This window comes from Pinus tabuliformis, chromosome 2_2 (genome assembly GCF_031772625.1).
Source record: "Pinus tabuliformis cultivar Carrire ecotype Pingquan chromosome 2_2, CPIR1, whole genome shotgun sequence".
NCBI classification, from domain to species: Eukaryota; Viridiplantae; Streptophyta; class Pinopsida; order Pinales; family Pinaceae; genus Pinus; species Pinus tabuliformis.
This window is the reverse complement of record NC_142300.1, coordinates 1067691341-1067718124: the sequence shown is the minus strand read 5'-3', so window position 1 is coordinate 1067718124 and position 26784 is coordinate 1067691341.

Below are 26784 nucleotides of genomic sequence, written 5' to 3'. Positions count from 1 at the left end.
GATGACTGTGCCACTTGGCCAATCTCGCCCAGCGCAGGTAGCCTTCATTTTTTTTGACTTCCAGCGCAGGTACAGAGTGGGACAGTTGCATTACAGCGCAGAAGCTCAGTTAAGCAGCTGACATGATCCAAAATAAGCCTGTTCTGAAGTGTTTTCAGGTGGAGAACTGATTGGAAGTGCTGTTGATTGATGACCTTGTTCTTTTAGGGGTAAGAACAACATGTTTAGGGACTGAGGATCCCTGTAATTATCGACATTCCCTGCTCCTTGACGCGAGGCACAAAAATGTCTATAACAGTTGCCCCCTAAAGTATGAGGCCGTTAATCGGGTGAAATGCTTTAGCTAGAGGGTCCGAAGTTCGTTCCAGTGCTGAGGAGAGTGTCCTGTAATACAATACAATACAATACATTATCTTTCATTCAATTTCATGGTCTAGCTGAGGCGGGCATTCCCATGCTCAGCTTTTATAAATACACTTTGATACATATGACAGATGATCGTCTGATGACAGACTGATAATCTTCTGCTGAAATTACCATCCTTTGATAGGATGATCATCTGCTGCAATGATGTACATGGCAAATGTTTTTATATTTCCTGAATATATATCGCAGCCCGGATGGATGAAACTAGATCCGGGGTCTTCAAACTCGTTCGATCTTCACTCTAAGTACAAGTCGATCCATGTGAGAATTTCGCTGAAGTCGAACATGGAAAGACATCGCTTGATTACCGGTCAATAATGAAAACCGTTAACAAGCGCGAGAGGAATCACCAATAATGACAATGACCCTCAAGGTACTGCAGTACAATTCACGTGGCGTGAATAAAGGACTTGGCGTCGAACGCCACGCAAAATCTTCTGGTCGAAGGTCATTGAGGTATACCTGTCGCCGGAAGTGAGAAACTTGCCATTGAGGCATGCAAGCTTCAAAGTACTGATGGGGGTGTTCCTAGATCAACTTCTTGGATAATGAGCTGATGTCGACAAGAAGCGATCCGTCAAAGGAGGGCCTTAATGAATCCCACATCAATGACACGGAACGGAGCTAATGATTTAGTGGAGGTGGAAACAAACTGTGACATATGATTCAGGGTGGCGATCATGAAATGGATGAAGGATAATGTATGGCAGTGGATGGGACACGGTTGACACTTTCTGAATGACCCCTCTTGAACATATAACGACACTGATGCGATGGATCGGTAGCATTACCCCAAATGGATGGTGTGGCGAGGACCATGGTGATGAGACCGGTGAATGAAACAACCCAACCCGATGTGGTACGGAGGAAAAGTGTCATGTTCAAGAGTGACTTGCTACCTCTAAACTTTGATGTTCTCCCAATTTTTCCCCAGTCATTTCTGACCAGTACCTCTTTATTTTTGTCAAGCTTGAGGAGGATAACATATGCTTGTTCTATAACCTGCCCTTCGGGCAAGCCCATCGCTAAGATTTAACGAGCCTAGCGATAGGGAAACTCGTTCTCGTCTAAAGACAAGTTTGTCGCTATTTAATCATTTTAACGAGTCTAACGACAAAGAAAACTCGGTCCTTTTCATTTTTAGAGAGTCTGAAAAGGTACAGAAAGTCAACTCCATAATTCCTTTTTCGTCATCTAATCCCTTAAGTCCGAAAAAGTATAAAACAATACAAAAGGGATGGCTGTTCGATACTTTTACGAGCTGAACAAGACAAGCGCTCGATCTTTTTGTGCAATAATCCCTCAGGTCCAAAAAGATTAAAATCTAGAGGAGGGATAGCGTTCCGGTCGTTTAACGAGCTGGAAGGCCAAAACTCGGCAAACTTTTCATATTTTACGAGTCAGTGAAAAGAGCTCAAAGAAGACTTGTCTTTTGAGGAACGAGTGATAAACAGGGATAGCAGCAGATTCCAGGTACAGGTTGGAATTTTCCAATCACGGCAGTGTCACAAGGATGGCTAGGTGAAATCACTCTTCGCAGATGTCCCTCAAAATGGGTAAACAAACATATGGAGATGAACGATTGGCCAAATGAACGGATGGAGGTGAGACTGCAAGAACACGACCAAGGGCTTTAATATGGCTGTCAAAGGTTGCATTTACCAAGGTTATTTACCGGTTCATTTTTTCTGGGTGAGCTTGAACTTTAGGGGAAGATTGCTCACAACTTATGTTTATTTTTTAACGAGCATGAACTATGTGCTAAAACTGCTCAATGATTTGCATGCCCCCAGCATCATAATGACGCATGTCAAAGCATGCCCCCCAAGCTTCATTGCATTCAACTTGGTGATTGGAATGAAGGTTTACCTTTGAATTTTGAAAAGGGGATTTGTTTCATTTTTTAATGAGGTTGACATAAGATAAGAACCATCCTCAAATCTTCATTTTTTAACGAGGTTGACCTGAGATAGGAACTATCCTCGGAGCTTTAGATCCATTAGAAACAGAAAGTTTCATATTCCATTGTAGCCTTTTCTGCCAGATTACTTGGAGGCGGTAAGGCGAAGGTGCCCGTCGACGGAGGGTTTTTTAGGAAGATGAATCCGATATTTTGGAGAGAACAATTGTTCCCATGGATCATAGGAATGCTTCCCGTAGTAAATGGTGGCACAACTTTTGTCGAAGTTGTCGTCGAACTGCTTGGTTGATCATTTCCTTTACTGTTCGACGACTGCGGATTCCCGCAGTTTTTGCACTTTGTCGAAATTAAAGCCTCTTTTTGCTGTTCAGAGGTCGACACCATTAGTACCTGGCACCGGGAAGTATCTCCATTACCAACCAGATTTTGACTTGGATTGGGAAACGGATCAGTCAATACAGCTGGGGTTTGTGAATTCTTTAAGAATTTTTTAAACTCGGCTTTATACGGACAATCTGCTGTCCAATGATCCTCATCGCATATATGACACCCCGAAGGGGGTTTCCCTTTTCCAAAAGAAGTTTTCCGAGGAGACGAATCTCCTTGTTTTTTCTTCTCTTTGTTTTGATTCTTCTTGCTTCCTGGTTGATTGGAGTTTTTGCTTTTATCTGTAGATATAGCATTTACCTCCGAAGCAAGAATCTCTTGATTTGCTTTTTGATTCGAAGTCTTACGGGTTTTCTTTGAATCCCTTGTCGACTTAGCATTTGCAGTTCCAATCACGCCGTCACCGGCATGAGAGTCACTATTCGATCCGGGAGGAGGAGGGATTGAAAATTCCAGTCTGGGGGCGTCAGGTATCTTATCATAGAGCGTGCCCGACTGAGTATATACTAAGTCCAAATATTGAGCACGAGCAATAACCTGCTCCTCTGTTACGACGCCTCCCTTGGCCACATCTTCTGTTATAGCAGGAAGAAGTGACTTTATAAACCACTCAGCTAATAGTTGATCTGGAACATAGGTCTTTACCATCCTGCGACGACGACGCCACTCATGTATATGATCTGATATATGTGTGGCCGTTGTCTGCTTGAAATTGGTCAAGATCTCTGTTCCAGTTTCGTACCTTATAGGTAACTGAAAGTGTGTTAAGAAAGTCGTGGCTAGGGAACTAAAATTGTCGAACGAGGCTCTAGGTAATTCAATATACCATTTAGCCGCCGGACCAGTCAATGTCCTCTGGAAAAGGCGAAGCCTTATCGAATCATCATTCAAGGTATTCGACGAACACCACAGATGGAATGTCATCACATGATTCGACGGGTCTTCGCCCGGATTTCCATTGAATTTAGGAATGTCCGAAGGAAGTTTGTGAGGAATCGCTGGCCACCAATGGGCATAGGCGATTGGATCGTTCGTCAATCGATGTAAATCTGGTAATTCTAAGGTTGCCACGAATGGCAACTGCTGATTCAGGTTTGGCGAGGCGTACCCAGGATACGACGGAATCGCTTGAGCAGTAGGTCTTTGCACACCAGTATAATGCAACTGATGTTGATATGACTGATATGGTTGGTGGGCTTGGCCACTGTAAAGTGGTTGGTTTAACCCATTCTGAATATAGGGTTGCCCACTATTTGCAAAGATCTGTTGCTCAGATCCCTGGTACACCTGTTGAAACTGAGGTTGTTGGTATTGCACCATCCATGGTTGTGAAGCCATGTTTTGCTGCGCAATACTAACCGACGGCCCAAGATGCGGGGTTATGGTCCCCGTTTGTATCTGTGTCGTCCCGGCAGTTGGCGATTGTGGTTGTGTTGCAGGGTCAATTGGCTGTTGCATTACAACTTGTGGTTGACATACAACAGGCATCGATTGAACTTGCGACACGGTTACAATTGCTGGCGTCGTCGGGATGCTAGACATAGGTACACATTGTTGCATAGAGTATACAACTCTTGGTTGTTGAGGTAACATAGGTACCCAACTACTCGTCGTTACTTCAGCTAAACTTGAATTTGGTTGAAAACTGCCGTATGGGTATCCTCCCTGAAGAGGAAGTGAAAGGGCATATTGCCCCCCATACGGTAACAATCCGGAACTTACGGGCATAGATTGCCTTTGAGGACTGGATGGTCTAAACTGATTCCCAAAGGGATCAATTTGTCTAGTTTCAACATAAGAATTACCGGGTATTATACCGGTAGAACAAACTGGAACAGACCAAGTTGTCATAATAGTCCCTGGGTGGACTCCTTCTAGTTGATGAGAACTAGTTGGGACGGATGGTATGCCGGCAAACATCGTTGGAATGGCAGCAGGAGCTTCTGCTATCGCTGTGTCATTTGGCACAGTCCTAGATGTCGACGGTTGTTCAGACATTTTAAGTCTATCCAATAAACTTCCTAACGATTCTTCAGGAACTTCCGGTGGCGATAGACAAACTTCTGATGCAGAAGGAAAAAGAGGGGTACCTACTCCAAAATGAATTGGAGTATTTGCTTGCTGGTCCTCTACGATTTCTTCTATTGCAATCAGACCAGGAGGAAGAGGTAGACCGTCAGGTCCGTAAAATATTTCTGGTGCCGAAGAAGGGGTTGCTTCGACAGCGACAGTTGTTTGAACAACAAGACTCTGTGGACCGGTTTCAGATGGAACTGGTTCAGTTAAGCAAGTACTTGTTTTCAGACTAGGATCAATACAATTGTCCTTCTGTTGCCGTTGAACTTCTTCAATAGAGGCAGGGATTCCAGAAATATCGGGAGTGACCAGAATCTCAGATGTTGTTGGAACTTCTGTTCTAACTTTAAAAGGAGATTTTGATCTGGTCCAGCGAGATCGCTTTGCTCGTACTACTTTCGGTTCCAGAGACAAAGATGGTTGACCCGCAAGTCTCCCTGAACGACGGGGTTTTAATTGACTTTCCTCCACGGTTGTGGATTACTTGATCAACTAAAATACAAAAAGGGGAATTATGTTTCCGTATTGAATGAATTTTATTAGACGCTTTTAGACACAACTTTGCTTTTTCATGTTTTAAGAGTCGAGAAAAAGCTAAAGATGACTCTAGTCGCCTTCGATGTATTAACGAGCCCGAAGTGACAAATGCTCGGTTGGACCTTTTCAGTTATAGAGTTTGAAAAGGGCCAAAAGAAACTGCTCTGGAGATCTAGGCAGAGGGTGTGCCAAACCTTTCGCGAAACCACAGAATACGTTTTACGGTACGGGTGGTCGATCTTCGTGAATGCTGTGTTCACTGCATCGCGATCAGTAGGGCGGTCGACACGGCTTCCTAAGGATAAAGGATAATTGCCTATAGGGGTCTCCCAATATACGCGACGGTACGCGGGAGCTCAAATCCATATTAGTGCTATCGTCCCTCAGGAGGAATCACCCACCTTCGTAGAGATCGACAGTCACTACGTTTAACGACGCCGGAACACGTCTCTACCTAGACCTCTATTGTGAGCGTTATGTTACAATGCGTTGTTAGATTCATTCAATATATTTTAAGTTGATCTTGTTTATCAGTTTGTCTTTCAGGATCACCACGAGATGTATTGGTACAAATTCCTAAATGCAGCTAAAATGATAAGCAAGCTTTCACTATCTTTTTAACTTTGAAAATCCTAGCTACTGAAGGGAGAGAAAAACAATATCTTTCCACACAGAGCACAAAGCACAAACTAATGCACTTTCTCCTAGATCAGACACCCAAACTTATCAAAAATGAAAATGCAAGATGCATGTATTTCTTTTCTTTTCCTTTAATGTTGATGCTAACAAAAGGAAACTGTTGTGTAATTTTTGAATTCAATTTGAAGCGTAAACAAACAAGTTTCGTCTATAATAAAAAGACACCTTACAGGTACTCGTTTCAACACTTAAAATATGTGAATCCAAACCATAACATGAACAGCAAACAAATTCAAACAGCCATGAACAGTAATCCAACTAACTCATAAGATCACAAAGACACTTTTACAGTTCAGGATCTAAGAGGTCACAGCTACTGGTTTGCTTTTCACGATGGGAAACTGGAACTTGAAACAAGAAATACTGAAAGAACATTCACAGTTTCATCACACAACTGAGGCGGAATAATGACAAGGAGAAGTGGTCTACAGCAAATACAATGACCAGCAAGCAATCAGCAAGCAAAACAGTGAAAACAGAGCCAAGACACTGAGGAAGAGCTGAGCTAGACTAAGGCTGACTGGACCAGCGCAGGTGCTAGTTCACCAGTTTGACTCTCAGCGCAGTTCCCGAAGGGACTACCTGCGCTGTAATGCAGACTGCCTGTGGACAGCCTGCACTGACTTACGAGAGTTACGTCTGCTAAGAATTCCGGGTCATAAAAATCTCAAAAATGCACTGTTTTTGCTGAAATAAAAAGCTATAGGTCAAGTACAGGCTAAGGGATGATCAAGAGGATAAAGATCTATCACAAAGAGTAAATATTCATCTGTAGATTAGCTCTTTAAATCTTGAATTTGCTCAGCAAAGGAGCAAGAGTAGCAGGCCCTCTACTTCGCTTTTGATATAGTCAAAAGCTTTTCGATTTGGTACTCTGTTCTTCAAGAAATGAATAGCAAAATACTACAAACAACAACAAGATACTAGGCTTCCCCAGTGGAGTCGCCAGTTTGTTGTGGGGAAAAGTATCCGATGCGGATGACACTAACCCTTTCTAAAGGTGACAGTCTTTAGCAACAACTGAATGATAAAGTTTTCATGTTCCACTTTATGAAAGCGCAGAGAGAATGAAAGAGGGTCAACCAACCTGGTGTCTTGCGCTTAGTCGATCCTTGTCCTTCTCTCTTTGTATCCTACTCCTAGATCTTTTGCTCTCCAAGCCGATCCAGCTACACACAGAACCTGCACAACAAAAGAGAGCAAACTACAAGATACAAGCAATCATAATTGAAGCATGGATTAGGTTACATCAAATATACATGCAAACACAAAAGCATCTATGTAAAACAAGTATATAGGAGAACATGCAAACTTTTATTGATAGAAAGTAACAGGGTTCCAGAGGAAGTTACAACCAATGATGTTGGCTCCAATCCAGCAGCACCTCCTCGGCAGCAAGAACTCTCCTCTTCACCTCTAGTAAAACAATCACCCAATAATCCTGGCGGTATACCAACAGCACCTCCTTGCTTATACAAAATTCCAGCCTCCTTAGACCTCATAGAAGAGCTCTATATATAGGAGGGAAGAGGAAAGGATGAGTCAGCTGGAGGCTGGCATATAGCTGACTAGTGTCCTCTCCATCTTCAGTTAATCTTCAGTTCCTGTGTCCACTTGGAGATCCTTGCTTACACATGGTGATCAAGTACCTCTTACTCATCACAGGGCGAATCTCATGAACCAAGTGTCATTTTGGAAGCTTCCTGGGCAATTGACACCTTGCAGGATGACTGTGCCACTTGGCCAATCTCGCCCAGCGCAGGTAGCCTTCATTGTTTTTGACTTCCAGCGCAGGTACAGAGTGGGACAGTTGCATTACAGCGCAGAAGCTCAGTTAAGCAGCTGACATGATCCAAAATAAGCCTGTTCTGAAGTGTTTTCAGGTGGAGAACTGATTGGAAGTGCTGTTGATTGATGACCTTGTTCTTTTAGGGGTAAGAACAACATGTTTAGGGACTGAGGATCCCTGTAATTATCGACATTCCCTGCTCCTTGACGCGAGGCACAAAAATGTCTATAACACCTATGCTCCATACCACTATCCAAATCACTCCTTGTGCTTTCAGCATGTTCCCGAGGAAAACAAGGGATCCTATAGGTGAACTAGGACATCCTGTAGGAAATCCTGTAGTGGCCTTTTTTGAGCCCAATTTGTGAAAAAACATCATGAAAGCTAGGAGAAGACCCTTGCTTGCCTCCCAAGCCATTTGACCCATTACACTCATCTCCCTCCACACCTATCCCACCTGTCATGCAACCAAGAAGGATTAGCATTCATGTTTTTACAAAAAGACAAAAATAAAAAGGTTGTTATGCTTATTCATGTGCACAGCAGTTAAGTGCTTGTTTAGATCAGATTTCATGCTTAGGTTAGTTAAGATTTCACATGTGTTAAATTAGAATTCTTTTGAAGCAAGGTATCTTAACAAATAGCTAGATGAGTTGTGTGTTTTAGGCATCTATTTCAATCTTTCATTACTGCAATAGGTAGCATTTCAATCCTCTCAATTAGGGTAAAATTCTCCTTTCTCAATTGGTAATCAAAATTCTTCTAAATCAATAGAAGGCTGGTTTGAGAAACCCTAGTGGTCTATCACCCCATCTCAATAGTGAAAAAGAGTGGACCCATTACATCTATTTGTGTATACAGCACTGTCACCTCCAAGTTTGTACGAACCCCGGTTTGATGAAGTAAAGTTGATAGCCCCAGGAGTTGCAACATTCTTGTTGCAATATTGGTGCTCATCACTTTTCGTACATCCTTATCTACTTGGAACTATGAAAATTTATGCACAATGCCTTCCTGTGCTGCATCTCCCTATCTTGCACCAACCTCTCTAATGCATGCTAGGTTCCTTCCTTCCATTACTCTCCTTTATGTCATGGGGGATCCACTGGGGAGAAATACCATACCACATGCATTCATATTGGGGGATATATATTGAGAAAAAAATGACATGATATATTGAGCATATAATAAGGGGTAAAGGGTTTTCATATTGGCAAGTATAAAAAATGGAGCTCAAAGTTAATGAAAAAATTAAATGGGTATAAAAAATGTTAATGAAAAAAGGATACGTACAATATCTAGTTAAATTAGGGGGTTTTTAATTGGGAAGGTGTACAGGGTTCGTATTGGTAGGGGGTTAAATAATGTGATTTTTAGAGGTATTTTCCAATATATATTGAAATTAAGGGTATTGTTTAGCATTCAACGAACACACATGATATTTCAAAGGTTCATTGAGTGAATCCCTCATGCTTTGTGCACAATCTCTCTCACTACTACAAAAATAAAAAAATTTGGCCTCCAACAAGCACCAACTCCCTAATATTTACAGGCTTCAACCTAAAGGAAGCCCCAATTTCTTGATATTTATGGGCTCCAAACTAAATGAAGCACCAACTCCCAGATGTTTTATAGGCTCCAACCTAAAGGAAGCACCAACTCCCTGACATGTAGGTACTAACCTGCCTTACCTAGTAGATCCCTCTTTCATAATATCTTCAAACTCAAATCCATATGTGTTCTCATTTGTACAAAAACAAAATACTGCTTTCTTGTTATGTAATTTACATCCTATTTTGAATACTATGTGCAACTTCATAGATATCCTCTGAAACTCTCTTGCAATTACACATCTCCTACAAAATCATTCCATTATTTTATTTTGTTCCTTCATGCCATAGAAACACTACAAACAACTCTCTTTACATACTTCACAGATGATCAAAGATATTTTTCTCGCGCATAACTACTAATCTCCTTGGCTTATTTATACTCTACTGGATCGATCAAACATGACTTGGTTTCCAATCAACTTGCATTATTTTTATTTTCTTTGCTGAAAATATGTTCTAAATGACTCAAATATGACTTGATTCCTTGGCTCTATGGAATTTATATTTAGATGCATGAAACCATATGATATTTACTGAGAGAGGTGACCAAGGCTCTATTCAAAAGGTGCTTAAACCTTGTGCTCATCGGGTGCTTGGAAATTTTTCATTTAAACTACGTTAACATAGTTTGATGGCCAATGGATGATGAGATTTAATCCTCAAGTGCTCAACACTAGTCCCTTGTGACCTGTGACATGAGCACAAGTGTAAACATTGATCATTGCTCTATCGGCCTCGATGTGTTGACTTTCTAGTATACCAATAGACCCTAAGGCGCTTTCCCATTTAACACCAGCAATGAAGGATTGTGACCATTGATCTAATTTTCACCATTCACAAATCATCGCTCCTCATTAGTGTGCACAACACCTTATCAATCGGGTCGTCTAATATATTGGACCGTTATTTGATGTTGTTGTACCTTAACAATAAAATATTTTTTCTAGCGCCTTGATGCTCACTGCTATATCACTTGTCACCTTTCATAATGGTTATCCCCATGATTGTTGGATGGTGGTATGTGGTTAATAGCCCTAACTTAGTAAATTTATGAACACACCAAAAAATATTAACCGTAATAACGTTTGCAAAACCAATCCTTCGTACAGATCCTGATATTCTACCACACCACCTACTACGCCACATTTTTTCATGTCAATCCACATCAACCAATTAGAGCATACCATGTCATCATCACAACCACCTATCATTCCACATCAATACCATGTGTCATATAGAAAAAATCCACTTGGCCACCCAAAAAGGCTAAATCTACCTACCATGTTTCATGACCACAAAGTTCTACATGTCCTCCAATAAACGTCACTGCCACATGTCATCTCCTTAGTGATCTGTGTTATTCTCCTACCACTTATTGCACCACCTGACTCTTACATGGAGATGCCACTTTTCCTTCCATGTGTGTTGACCTCCACTCGCCGCTCATTACTATGACGATTGCAGTTTAGTTTTCACTTGGTTGGCAAATAAGAACCTTGGTGTTTAATTTGAACACCTTGTGACCAAGGGCTATGTATGGGGGCTTTCTACCTTGTCACCTTTCACTCGCTTATTTATGTTGACACTTGTCAATATTGATTAACTTCTAAAAACCATTGTAGTCATATTTAAACTAATCCTCCCCTAATGACATAGAAATTTCAATAAAGTTGACCTAGTATGTGGGACCCTTCTTTAAATAAAACCTCTTCTCAAAGGTTTCAAAGGAACTACATGTCTTGTTTGACCCAAATGAGATTGCTTTTCAAAGTATCCTACCTATATTACACACATGATTTATATGATATCCAAGAATTGAAGGTATATTTTGTGCTTTAATCATTTGGGCCTTGAGAAAGACATATATTATGCATATGATACAAACATGGTGGTGTATGGAGGGTTATACATCTGTGTATATGCTTATGTGCCTAGTTAAAAAAAATTATGGTGTATATGTATGCAAAGAGAGCATTATCAAAATCATAGGAAGGCATAACTCGTGAATTCAAAATTTTGGAGACATATTTATAGGTCTTATGGCGCAAAGTATAATGTATGCACTGTGGATATGTTATGGTTACATTCAACCTCTCCTAGCAATAACACTTGGCATATGTGATAAATTAAACATTTACCAAACCTAAGGTTTGATCTGTCTATGGGTGATAATTAAATGTATTTGAATTGAGGAGTGAATATCAATAGTAAGATTTGGAACATTTTTCTATATGTCTCTATTATGATTGATATGATATGTGGTTTAAATAGACATTAATTGACTCCTATGAAAAATGATCTGGAGTCCTACACGGTTTCCTCTTGACAGTCCTATTGGTCCGATGGGCCTCCTCTCACATCATGTTATGGTTATTCACCTTCCACATTTGGCTCTCTAATTATAATGTTAATTTTGTTGTTGATGCCCTCCTCTACTTTTTGACAACGTTGTCTTTAACTATCCTACCATACTTCTGAGTCACCATCCTCTCTCATCAAACCCTACCACCATGGCATATCTCTATTGTCTCATGTCCCAATGATGAGATGCTTTGCATGGTAAGCATTATGTTGAGTTTGGGAAAATTTGAGCTCCTTGTATGATATGTAACCTTTCTATTCCAAATTTTAATGCAGCATTTACTCGCAACTATGACCATCACCTTGGCCTTTTCATTCCATTTGTGAGCCCTCAACAGGTTATCCTTCTTTCATCTTTGTGAGTTCATTTTCTCTATAAGGAATCCTTGGCTAAATTTCATTTTGAACTAGGGAAACAAAGTGAGAAAATATGAATTCCTAGACAATTGAAAACTCCTTGAGCAAGATTATTTACCATATACATTTTCAATGGTTCTCTTTCATCAACAAATAGGACATTTTCTGATTATTCTTCCTGCATGTGCCACGTTCCCATTCTAATTTGAATTTGCATTGGAATATTCATTTTAATTCTAAATCAAAGTTGTCAATGTTTCAATCTGATCGAATGTTTAAAAAAATCATTTTCCTGTGCTATTTATTAAAGGCCATTTTTTTTTGTTCTTCGATTAGAAAACCCTGCACATTATGGGGCCACTCTTTTGAGGAAATTCTTGGGCATACAACACCACACATTAATTCATCTAAAATATCACTTGGTATGACCTCTCATGGCGTAAAAAGCAAGTTGGCCTTATCTATGTCTTAATACAAAAATATAAACAATGTGGGTTTCATAAACCCAATTTCTCTTTCATCAAACCTAGTAACATTGGTTTGTATGCTATAATGTTTCATTTTCATAAAATTGCATTGTTAATAACTCCATGGAATAATTAAGTTGTTTATCTCTATTTAAGACCCCGGCAAACAAATGCATTTATCATATGCTTTTAAATATTTGTTAAAACCCTAATCTAACTATAAATTAATCTAATTTTCCATTCATAGGAGGCTTTGATGCAATGTAGCCTTGGGAAAAAATCCACCTTGATGTTGTGTGAATTATTTTGTATCCTTTCCTCATCATTAAAAGAAATTGAGTCAAAATTATCATTCTTCCCTTTCAATTGTTATTATGCCTCCAACTCTATTAAATGTTGGTTTGAATATTCAATCATATTGATACAATTTATATATTCAAATTCGAATTAGTCTCTTGTCACATTATATTAATCGATTCTTTGATAATTTCATACTTCTTTTCAAATGTATTCACAATTTTCACAATATTTTATTCCATATGGCAGGGCTCTATTTGCGAGTATATAACATACCCTACATGTCTGCACAAAAAAAGTAAAACGGGAAGACCAGTGCTACCCTTATCTCTACAAATAACATATATACATATATATGATATGAGAGTCCAACCCCTGATCTTGCTATGTCTATCTCTGTATTTAATTTATATTCAGAGAAGGGAAAGAATTGTTATTAATCCTCTATGAAATTGTGAATTGATTATTACGAATTTATTGTGCCATCACCTTTCCTTCTTAATATTATTCCCATGTTGTTGTTATTTTTTTAACTTAGATAAGTGTTATTTTATTCATGATGAATTCCACATATTTTACTACATGTGAGTAACTCAATGAATTCATTTAAGAATGAGTTTCTTTAAGAGGAATAGAGGCATAGGCAGGGCTAGAGGGCAAGGAAATAGCCATCAAAGTTTAGGATTAAGAGGTGATAGGATACCAAGAGTATAAATTCATTTTGATGCAAATTCTTAAGAATTAAGGCAATTGGTTTGTATTGGCGTAGTAAACCTTGTTACCCACCACCTGTGGGTAGTATGTATAGGAAAATATTTTTTCTCCTACATGGTCCTCAACTAGTAGCCACCAGTGCCTTCCAGCCACTAGATATGTCAATGTGCCATTTTCTCCACCACTTGAGCCAACCATGTGGTCCCTCACCCACTTGATATGATTGTGGTCCGAAGGTATGGCTTTTCATTAGTATGGTTGCATAATTTTCCTTGTTATGGGAACTTTTAGGAATGGATTGGTGGGGGGAATTTGGTGGAAAGAGTGGGATAGGTATGTACTCTTGTCTCCAGTACCCAATTTTGTGGTTAGCCTTGTACCCTAGTCTCGTGGGATCCCCTTTATTTCCAGTTAACTTTAGGGTTGGCACTAAATGGGAAATCCTAATTTTTTTTGCATTGTCTCGCTTCCCGAAACCATATAAATCACTCCCTTCCACCCATTTTAGCCCCATTCAACTCTTTTTCCATCCACGTGTGTCCTCTAGGTCCACATAGGGTTAGCCTCCCTCTCCCTTTGTCCACACCTTGGATCAGGCATGGAACAATTCCCCAAAGGTTGATGCAACTAAAAAGAAAAGAAAACAAATAATTTTTCCACTCTAAACAGGAAATGTACCATAAAACGTAGAATATGGTCTAGACATACAAATTTAGCACGTGGGAAAAAGTCAAACATGAGATCTACCCCTTTTCCATGGCCATCACCCTAGTTCCTATGGGCCCAAGATGAGCCCCTTCCATCATTAAGGAACCCATATTGATTGTCCCAACCCCTGGTGAGAAATGAACTACCCCTGCTTAAGGGAGTGTCCACTGCCATATACTACACGTCATGCTCTCATCCCCTGGAGCCCCGAGCAGTTATAAAGAAAAATAAATCAAAGGAAAAAGGCATATGAAGAAGGGTGGAAAAAAAATATTGGGGTAACTCATGTACCACGATTTTATCCCTCCTACACTCATATACTAAGGTGTGATATTCCCTTATTATAACTATTTTTGTACCATGGCATGTAGTTTGGATGATTCCCCTTATCCCCACTATGTTCCACCACTATATCACTTTCCACCTCCCACCTTATGGATGTACCATGGAAATTTCCCCACTTTAAAGGATGAAACCACCTAATAAAGTCCTTTGTTAACGCCCTTATTGAGCTTGGAGACACTTGTACATGCCAAACCCACTATGGAAGGGCATGCCACCATGAAGTGCCCCATCGATTCCATGACTTGTAAGATCTTTCACTTGATTACTCTAATGATTTTTTTTATATTGTATGGAAAGGGGACGCATTAGATATTATGCAGGATTGCAGGTGGGTCTCCATTTGGGGCTTGGTCTCCCTATATGAGGTCCTATCCCTTTAGAGGGCCACATTGGCACTTGTAGGATGAGCGTTGAGAACCATGGGCCTCCGCCATCTCAAAGAGTACTTCATGGATCCACAACACCGCTCATTGATTTTTCATGTTCCACCTTTTATATGAGGATGACGCACCTGGTTCACCATAACTAGTCGTCTCCACACTTGCACCATACAGTTGGAAGATGTTCAATGGTCTAGATGAGGATGTGTCTCACTAGAAGAGACAAAGGGAGGGCTTATGTCACCATCTTGGCCCTTACATATGGTTTACATGCATTTTCAATCCACTTGGAGACCCATGAGGATATCCTCGTGCCCCCACACCGACGTGGGAGCACCACAAGTTTTTACTTGGAAAACAAGGGGCCAACCCCTTTTCCACTATGTTTGGAGTCCATTTTCGTATCATGGAACACATTGGACTTTGTTAGGCCTCCTCAAAGGCCCAAAGACTCATTATTTTTATCATTCTTCCTTCTTGAGAGGTGTATTATTATGTTATTGAACTATCTTGGTGGGCTTATCACCAATGGACGTTATTATTGCACATTAATTTATTATTTAGCTCTTAATTAGGCAAATTAGGAAAATCGAACTCATAGAGATTGTATAAATAGATTGGAGGCGATTAATTTCTCTCGTCATCACTTGTATTTGGGTTTAGTAGCTACTTGGAGAATTTCTCATTCCCTTTTGGAGGACAAGTTTGGTTTCAAGGATGAATTTTGATTTATGGATTCCATCTTCTTGATCTTGAAGCTTCATTATTGGCATAATTTGATGATTGGATATACTCATTTGTACATGCAAGTGATATTTTCAAGTTTATTCTTATTTTTTACTTTGTCACATGAATGTTGTTGGGACATTTACTATATAGTATGAAATTTACTACTTTTCTATGTGAAATTATGGAAATTTTGATCTTTTTTAGTGTTGCATCATTACACGGGCCATGTATGAATGGGTGAATGTTCGTATAGGTTATTTTTGTTGAATAAATCTTGATAAGTAATCAATTATTGCATATCAAAGTATAAATACCTTGATTAGTTGCTCTCATGCCCTAATTCCATGTGAATTTGCTCGAAGACCTCCTTGATTGCGTAAATCCTTTCAAAACAATAAATTATCTTTGACTCCATATATCCCAAAGGATAAGGCACTAATCATTCCAAAGGTGATCACTTTTAAAGAATATTTCTCTCACTTATCCTTCTCTTTCTCAGCCTAGCCTCCATACGTCACCTAGGGCATCATTTTTCTCCCATTTTAGCCATAAAAAACTTTGAACTCTTGTCCATAACTACGCTAGGGTTTTCTCTAGAGGCCCTCCAAATTTCAAGAAATTCCAATGGTGGGATATTGAGATATAGCAAGCCTTAGCTCAAGGATTGTTTCTTGCACTAGGTTTCCCTTTGAACCGGACTTAAACAGGAACGCAACAAATTACAAAGATAACCATAAACACAGATATGCAGCGGAAATAATACTTCATTTCATTAATGTAAAATACTGAAATATGCTTACAAACAGTAATGGAAATAAACTAGCTAGGGCGATGGTAGCTTATCTCTGAGAAGAGATGTGGTGGCTACATGCCTCTGAACTGTTCTGAACTACGTTACAAGGAAGATCGAAGGCCTATTTATTGTTGAAAAACAATGGAAAACCCTTCACATCCCAAAACCTAACCCTAGAAGATGAAACGCCAAATTGTGGGCCCCGTTTGGGTAAATTGGTACATCAAATTCTCGGGGTCGTAACTTTGGCATACGATCTCTGTTTGACGTGTACAATAGCTCGTTAGAAAGATCTATACGAGCACTACCACTTTGGGATGGAAACATGGGTCCTCGGACCCATGTTGCCTCATATTTCCCAAAAAATGTCGTTTAGGGCCTCAAAACGGCTCCGGAAGTTCAGGACCCAAAAAACTGCTAAAAATAGTAAATTGTGCTACAATTTAGGAAAATGAAAAGACTGAAAGAGACAAATGTGGGGGTCCAAATGGGCTAGGTGGGTGGCCACCAACATCCACCTGGATCATTCCTCCCCCCTTAGGAAGCAATGGTCCCCATTGCATTGAGTTCCTCCCTGAGATGAGGAAGCTTCTGCTGAGCTGGGTCTATGGTGAGTTGTTCTGCAATCTCTGATGTGTCCAGAAATGGTGGGAGGCATGGTCGACGACGGTCCACATTGAACACTCGGTGCAAGCCAAGGAATGGAGGAATGTTGTGCTTCAAAGCATTGTTTCCGTAGCCTTGGTACTGGTGTAAGGACCATGTCGGAGTCGCCTGAGTTTCTGATGGGTTCTGCTAAGGCGTTCTCTCTGCAGATGTAACCAAACTTTGTCGCCCACTTGAAACTTGTGTGGTACCCCTGTGGGTGAGGAGAAATTGTTCCTGTGTCTTGTCATGACTGTATCCCTTTGTTGTTGCTGCTACATGGAGGAACCCTTCGCGGGGGTCATGGATGTGATGAAAATCTTCCCCTTACTTTGGGAGTGAACCAGACAGATGAATTTCCTGGTCTGGGAGATGAGCTTGCTACCTTTCTTAGCGATGATCAAAGATGTGGCAGTAGGTGGGGCTACCTCCAGTATCTTGTATAATGAATTATTCAAAGAAATAATGACAGCACGAGGCCTTGACTCATACACAACATGTCGCCTCCACAAGTATGGTTGGCCTAGTAATACATCACAAACATCCAGAGGCGTAACATCACACAATACCTCATCTGTGAAGGGCTTGATACTGTAGGGAAGGCGGCACTGTTGGAAAACTTTGAGATCTCGTCCTTCATGAAGCCATCCGATACTGTACGGCTAGGGGTGTGGTGTAGTTGGTAGGCCCAACCGCTTCACGACCTTTGCTGAAATAAGGTTCTTTTGGCTGCCACTGTCGACAATGAATTGCAGCGGCAAACCCTTCACCCACATCTGTGAGTGGAAAAGACGCTCCCCTTCCTCTGGATTTTCAGGCTCATTTTTCTGGATCTTAGCAGTGGCAACAGTGGCGCTGGGATCCGCTTTAATAATCTACTTCCCTTTTCCATTCCCCTTGTCGGGTTCTGGCTCAAGGTCGGAACATGCATCTGATTTTGAAGCCTTCAACTCAGCCACCAGTGACTGCTTGGTCCGACACTCACTTGTGTTATGAGTGGGGCTCTTGTGGAACTCACACCACTTTCCTATGTCCTTCTTCGGCTTCGTGGCGTTGTTCTTTTCTTGCGGCTTCGACGGGTTTTCTTGGGTCACCCCACCTTGGCTTTGTCCTTTGGGCTTCAAATTTGCAGATCCAAAGTCTCGCTTCTTCTGTTTGAACTTTTTCTCGATTTTGACAGCGTATCGGTATGCCGTGCCGAGCGAGGAGATGTTCAGGAACTCCATCTCTTCCTGCATGTATATGTGTAGGCAGTCGCGGTATTTGAGTACCAGATGCAGCTCAGAATCTTTGATACCCAACTGTGTGCGAAGGGTATGAAAAATGTTTGTGAACTCCGGCACATCTTGGTCTCGTCCCTGCCGCAATGTGGTCCATTTGATGTATTTATCCTAATTGCTTTTGACAGGGTAGTACTGCTCCTTGATAGCATCCCGGAAGTCATTCCAAGTGGATGCAGCTGAAAACAATGAGCCTGTACTTTCATCCTTATGCTCGCAGTATGTTTCCCACCAGTCCTTGACGTGGGGGGCTACTTTGAGAAGAGTGAAAACAATCTTTTCCCGACTCAAAAATTCATGAACAGAAAAATAACCCTCTAGCAGATTTAACCATTTATCTACGACATCTGTGTCTATCTGACCCTCGAATATGGGGATTTCAAAATTAACTTGTACCTTAAAGGGCGTGGCGTTTCTAGAGTAACTGCTGGAAGCCGATGCGTCACTTTTGGGTAGCCGCTGAAGGATTTGGGCAAAGTTGTCCATCATCGCGTTCCGTTGTCGCTCGAGGGCTTCTTCGAGCAAGATTTTGATAGGATCTCCTGCCCCCTCGTCTTTCTTCTCATCTGCCATGGGAGGCCATCGGGATTTGCGAGGCTGGTCTTGCAAAGGTTCGACCAGTTCAAGCCCTAACTCCTTATATCCCGACCTTGTTGGGGACATGCAAAGAAAAACATAGAAAAAGTAGACCGCTCTGATACCACTGATCCAGACTTAAACAGGAACGCAACAAATTACAGAGATAACCATAAACACAGATATGCAGTGGAAATAATACTTCATTTCATTAATGTAAAATACTGAAATATGCTTACAAACAGTAATGGAAATAAACCAGCTAGGGCGATGGTAGCTTATCTCTGAGAAGAGATGTGGCGGCTACATGCCTCTGAACTGTTCTGAATTGTGTTACAAGGAGGCTCGAAGGCCTATTTATTGTTGAAAAACAATGGAAAACCCTTCACATCCCAAAACCTAACCCTAGAAGATGAAATGCCAAATTGTGGGCCCCGTTTGGGTAAATTGGTACATCAATTTCCCGGGAATGTAACTTTGGCATACGATCTCTGTTTGACGCATACAATAGCTCGTTAGAAAGATCTATTTGAGCACTGCCACTTTGGGATGGAAACATCGATCCATTGACCCATGTTGCCCCAGATTTCCCAAAAAACGTCGTTTAGGGCCTCAAAACGGCTCCGGAAGTTCAGGACCCAAAAAACTGCTAAAAATAGTAAACTGTGCTACAATTTAGGAAAATGAAAAGATTGAAGGAGACAGTTGTAGGGGTCCAAATGGGCTAGGTGGGTGGCCACCAACATCCACCTGGATCACCCTTGGCTAATGTCCTAATTTGGATCATTGCATTCAATTCTCAAAGGAAAATTCTCCCTGTTGGAAATACTGAGAGGGGGGGTGGTGAATCAGTATTCCTTTTTCCGACTATTGTTTTACCAGTTAAACAATTTATATTTAGAACACAAGATGAACAATAATAATAATAAATTCTTTTATTAATATAATCTTTGCAGTAAAATAGATACAATATATAAGTGGTTGCAATCAGTTGCCAAGCTCCAACTCGGACTTTGGTGAGGCTCCAACCTCTAGAGCACCAACTCTATTTCACCAAGAAACCAATCTTGGACTTAGGAGCACCAACTCCCAAGGACTTCAATCCTTCCATTTCCTCAGACACCAGTCCCAAAAATTCCTATCCTTCCTACATCTGAGGCATCAACCCCAAGGACTCCAATCCTTCTTACTTTTGAGGCACCAGCCCCAAGGACTCTTATCCTACTTGCTTCTGAGGCACCAGCCTCAAGGGTTCTAACCCAAACTTATGAAGGTTCATTTGATAGTAATGTTCTGCTCTTAGAACTCTTCTCTATTGAGTTCTATCTGATTATAGCTTCACTACAATCTCCAAGCTATAGCATCAATGGCAACCAGGCTTCTTATGAAGTAGTCTTCCCAATCTTCACACTTCCCACACATAGTCTCCAATAGCTTTCATTCTCTTTGATAATGTCTTCACACAACTTTAGTTAGTCTACTGTTAGCTGCACTAAGCTCTGCATAAAGAACAACTTCCTTTTCAAGCTTATGTTCTCTGCTAGCTACTTCTCCCCTTCGACTGTCTTTTGTCCTATTGGCCCTTCGACCCTCTTTCTTCTCTGCTAGATCCTCTCGCTACCTCTGTCTCCTCCAACTTATATTTCATAGCATTCCACAGCCTTTAACTGCATTCACCACTAGTTTTTCTCTGCTTTTTCTATCTTTTATTCATTCCTCATGCCTTTGTTTGTTGGTTTCCTCTCTTCGTTGGACCTTTGGCTTCCTCCTCGGTCTTTGTGGTTTCCTCTATCTCTTCATGCTCACTGGACATGTTAATTCATGAGAGAGGGCCAAATATACAGAGAATACTTATTAAAAGTTAAAAACCTGTGACAACGCTCCTTTTATCAATAATTCTTTGACATATACAGGGCTTTACAATGTAACAGACATGCCACATTCTATCGCAATTGCAACCGGTGTGATTCAGCTCACTGAACTCTGTTGAACTATCGGGAGCATTAGCGTATTGCATTTCTGCCTCCTAACCCCATGCAGGCGAAATATACACATACACGGGATCTATGAGTAAAACAGGCGAAATTGTTAAAGAGGCGGACTTCAAATATATTTCACCTGCATCTATACTGTATCGGGTCTGGTCTTTATCACAATCAGGGCTCAACACTTTTGGGGGTTCTTTATACACCGATACCATGGTATAGCCGATCGCTAACGGTCGATCCTCCACAAGACGCGATATTGTATTAAGTTGTTTATAATAGGTCCATCAGGTCCGTGTTATAATCACAATCGCAAGTTCGGGGGTGTTAAAATTGGCAACCAGGTCAAAAATTCATGTGGGTCATCTTAACCATGACTGATAATATTTTTATTAGATTCCTCTCGTCGAGAGGTGTAGGATTGATATAAATATCATCTGATTTCGATAAGTATTCATGGAGATATGAATTTATTTTGATTATTGAATTATTATCAAGCCGACCTACAACTCATGTAGGCTCAGAAGCCCAACAGTTGCATCTATTCAAACACCAACATTGTGTATAAATATAGGATGACTTTTCCTCATTTGGACTCATTCATCTCATCACATCTCTCTCTCTACTGCGCAAAAAAGAGTCTCTTCTATAATGCACAGAAAAGGGTCTCTCCCTCACACATGTGAAGTCAGAAGCTACCAAATCTGAAGTTGTAACTGCAGAAGTAAAGTTTGACCTGTGTGGACTAGAATATCTCCTCATTTGAACTACATTATAGGTTCATCTGAACCTACTCTGAAAGCCGCAACTTTTGGTGGTGGAATCAAGTCGATCCGATGGTCAATTTGTGAGAAATCATCTACCCTAGTTTGATGGTGAAGCCGCTAATGCTGATGTTGCTGATCTAGGGTTTGCTACTGTTGATATAAATCAGATTTATTGTACTATTTCTCTCTACTGAATTATTGAAGATAAAAGAATATTTGATCAAAGGGTTTCCCCACACATTGTGGGGTTTGTCTCTGGATAGCTACCACATCTTGTGTCTCTTGTCTTGGCTTGTTTTTTGTCGATCGTTTAATGTTCTATCTGCACTTTACTTTATGTACATTTGATTTCTAATCTGTGGAATATAATAAGAAAAAGAAGTAAATTGTTATAAGAAAAGAACATACCATAACTTAACATGGTATCAGATTTGAGGTGAAGACAAAGCCCGAGCAAGAGTAAGAGCAATCACTGAAGAGAAGATTGGCGAGGCTATCCTAAAAGAACTATGGGGTCCTCAACACTCTGCCGAAGACAAGCTCCATGAGAAAGCTAACTATCACAGATGGAAGATGTCTATTGATCTAATCCTTGAGGATCAAGGAGTGTTGGATCATGTGAGAGGAAATATTATTGAGCCTCCATCAAATGCACCTCCTGCTGCTAAGAACAAATGGAAGAACAGAGAAATTAAAGCGAAGAAGATCATCCGGGACTCTATCAACAAGCACTTGGTGGCCTACAACTCTAAACTGGACACCTCCAAGGAAATCTACAATAGACTGGTGAGTTTATTTAAATTTAATGATGCGAATCAAGTTTTGTTTCTTAGAAATAAGCTGAGGGAAATCAAGAAGAATAAAAATGAGAGTATGCAAGCATACTTTAAGAATCACCGAGATCAAGAACAATCTCCTATCTATTAGGGAGACTATTACTGACAGAGAAATGGCACTCACAACTCTTGGAGGATTACCATCCGAATGGTATGTGTTCAGGACTACTCTTCTGAACAATAATGTAATTCCTGGTTTCGAGGAATTAATGGCTAGATGCATTCAAGAAGAATCAAGGGTAGAAGAGAAAGAAATTCCCTTGCTTAAAGGTCCTCCTGCTACTTTTTCTTCTCATACTAAGAAAAGAAATAATTCTTGTCTAAATCGAAAAGAAAGGCTGGACCTAAGGGTGGAAGAAAATGACAATGTTACATCTACGATAAAGCAGGTCACTATGCAAGGGAGTGCCCTGATAGAAAGGACTCACACCGAGACGATGATCAAAATCCCTCTGATGGCAATCAAAGGAATGAAAAATTAAATAGCAAAGGTAAGAGGAGAGCTGGGAATCAAGGAAGAGGACAAGCATTCAAGAAGGCTAGAAATTCCATGATGTATTAAATGCACCTGACCTCAAAAAGAACCTGGTGTCCATCTCGGCAATGGAAGACAAAGGCTACAAGGTAACCTTCAGCGATGGCAAGGTACGTATACGAAAAAATAATGTTAAAGATGCCTTTACTCTTGGGTTTCGTGTTGATTCATTATATCAAGTCAATGGAAATCCACTAGGTGTCATGTCTTATGACACATCTCTTTAGTCCGAACTTTGGCATCGGAGGTTTTCCCACCTTCATTATAAAGCTTTACTCGGTGTAAGTTGTGACAAGGATGCCCGAATTCCGAGTAGAGAAAGAAGGTGTATGTCCAAGATGTGACGAAGGAAAGCTCAAAAGGGGACCATTCCCTTTAAGCCAAAGCAAGAACTCTGATATATTATAGTTGGTTCACTCAGGCATATCTGAGGCTGGCATTAAGAGGGAGACTACTACACCACATACTCCTGCGCAGAATGGTGTGGCGAAAAGGAAGAACCATACGATTGTGGAAGTTGTCTCTATGGGTAGATGATGTAACAATGCCTGAGGTGGAGGAACCCATGGATCCTATTTATCCACCTGAGCCTCCCTCTTTTAGGAAGAGGCCTTCATGGCTTAGGGGGATACTTGATGATGCTGAAGGAAATGCTACACCCTGAGGAACCTTCTGTCAAATTAAGAAACCTAACAGGTATCAGGGATACCTGAGCATCATGAGCACAATCATACAAAATGAGCCTTCATCATTCTCAGATGTCGTCAAGCATCAGGTATGGAAGGATGCTATGACCATAGAATATGAGTCTATTATGGAGAATGATGTCTGGGAAGTAGTTCCCAGACCCCAGACAAGACAATTGTTACTTCAAAATGGCTTTACAAGATAAAGCATGCAGCAGATGGAAGTACGGAAAAGTATAAGGCTCGTTTTGTTTCTCGTGGTTTCTCCCTGAAGGAAGGTATAGACTATGATATTTACACCTGTTTCCAGATATACGACCATCCACTTGATCATATCCCTTGTGGCTTCACAAGGATGGAACCTACATCAGATGAATAGACCGAATTTTTGCATGGTTAGATCAAAGAAGAGGTCTATGTGGAGCAACCTGGAGGATTTGAGATTTATGATTGAAAATCTCATGTATGTAGGTTGAATAAGGCTCCCTATGGGCTAAAGCAAGCACCCCGAGCATGGTATGAGAGGATCTATAGCTACTTGATGAAGCTGGGATTCACTAGGAGTGAAGCCGATCCTAACCTTTACTTTAAGGTTGAAGATGACAAACCTCTCTTACTGGTGTTGTACGTGGATGACCTCTTTCTAATAGGTGCAAACCCTCTCATGCAAAAACGTAAGAGGGAGTTGGCTTCTGAATTTGAAATGAAGAACCAAGGACTTGAAGTGTGGCAAAAGCCAAGGGAAATTTTCCTATCTCAAGGAAAATATGTGGGGAAGATTCTGAAAAGATTTGGTATGGTGGACTGCAAGCTTGTGACTACCTCGAGGATCTTAACTTTCAGAAGTTATATGGTAGTGATGTCAGACCAGATTTGGGAAATGCTTCTGAGTTTCAAAAACTCATTTGCGTTGATGTTCTTGGTGAACTCCCGTCCAAACATATGTTTTGTAGTTAGCATTGTGAGCTCATATTTGGTTGAGCCTCACTAGATTGGTGCCAAGAATCTTCTGAGATGTCTTCAGGACACAATCTCTCATGGATTGAGATACACTGCCGTAAATATGAAACTACATGATTATTTGAATGTTGATTGGGCAGGTAGTGTGGAGGATCATTAGAGCACTTTTTAGTGTTGTTTCTCTTTGGATTCTGCTTCGATATAATGGATAAGTAGGAAGCAGAAGTTGGTTGCCATAAGCACCGCCGAGACCGGATACATATCTATGAGTATGATCTTGTATGAAGCTGTCTGGTTGGGGAATCTCTTTAGTGAGATGTTTGAACACATGCCATTGTGATTCTCTCTAAAAACTAGAGGTGGGATTCGATTATTGAGGAATCCCGCATTTGTCGATTACTCCAGTAGATAGACATCATCTGGTATATGGTAAGACGATGAGCAAGGAGGCTCCATCGCATTAAGATGATGTACAAGTCTTACACCTTGTCAAAGCCCCGAGGAAAGATCTAATCTGTGATTTTCCCAAACGACTTGGAGTCATCAAGAAACCCTTGTACAAGGGTCCTGCATATTTCATACATTGAGCTCTGGGAGCTCTGAGGGCTTGCGGTTCTTACTGGAGCAACATACAAACACAGGGTGACTCACCTTCCCCTGGTGGTGCACACTGGAACAAGATGATTCACTCTCTTGTGGGACAAGATGACTTGCTCTCTTGTGGAATAGGATGAATCACTCTCCTGTGTAGCAGGATGATTAGTTCTCTTGTGAGGCCTGGATTGATGTGTTCTCCATGGCGATTGTAGCAGGATTGATGTGTTCTCCTGTGAGGCCTAGATTGATGTGTTCTCCATGGTGACTATAGCAGGATTGATGTGTTCTCCTGTGAGGCATGGATTGATGTGTTCTCCATGGCGACTGTAACAGGATTGATGTGTTCTCTTGTGAGGCCTAGATTGATGTGTTCTCCATGGCGACTGTAACAGGATTGATGTGTTCTCCTGTGAGGCTTAGATTGATGTGTTCTTCATGGAAGCCTGGATTGATGTGTTCTCCATGGCGATTGTAGTAGGATTGATGTGTTCTCCTGTGAGGACAAGATTGATTAGTTCTCCTGTCAAGGCATACTACCCATGTAGTCTGGGACTCATGGGAAGTACCTCTCATCTAATCAATGAGCAGGGAAATGAAGTTAGGGACCATAGTAGTACCAATGGATGCATCGTTGTATCTATCGTACTCCCTATGCTAGGATGACCTCCATTGATCTGGGATCAATAATACTAGTCTGGGACCAGTGGTAGGAGTTGTACCTTACTATAACACTGACTTCGGGTCGGTTGAGACTGGTCTGGAACTAGTGGTACATACTCCAAGACTGACTTCGTGTCAGTGCAGTACTGGTCTGGGACCAGTGAGAGTGGTACATACTATGATGCTGACTTTGGGTCGGTTGAGACTAGTCTAGGACCAGTGGTACACTCTCTGAGACTGTGATACTGGTCTGGGACCAGTGGTAGGAGTGGTACTTACTATGAATCTGACTTCGGGTCGGTTGAGACTGGTCTGGGACCAGTGGTACGCACTCTGAGACTGACTTTGAGTCAGTGGAGGATTATACTAGTCTGGGACCAATGGAGTTGTACTCACTATGACCCTGACTTCGGGTTGGTTGAGACTGGTCTGGGACCAGTCGTACATACTTTGAGACTGACTTTTGAGTCAATATGATACATCCTCGATCAATTCTTCTTCTTCATAATTTGGACAAAAGCATAGCAGAACAGAACAATACAAGAGCAGAGCAAAACAGAGCAGAACAATATAGATCAATACAGGGTAGAACAAGACAAAGCAGAACAGGCGGAATAGAGAAAAGCAAGGCAAGGGTCAAGCTGTACAGGGCAGTGCA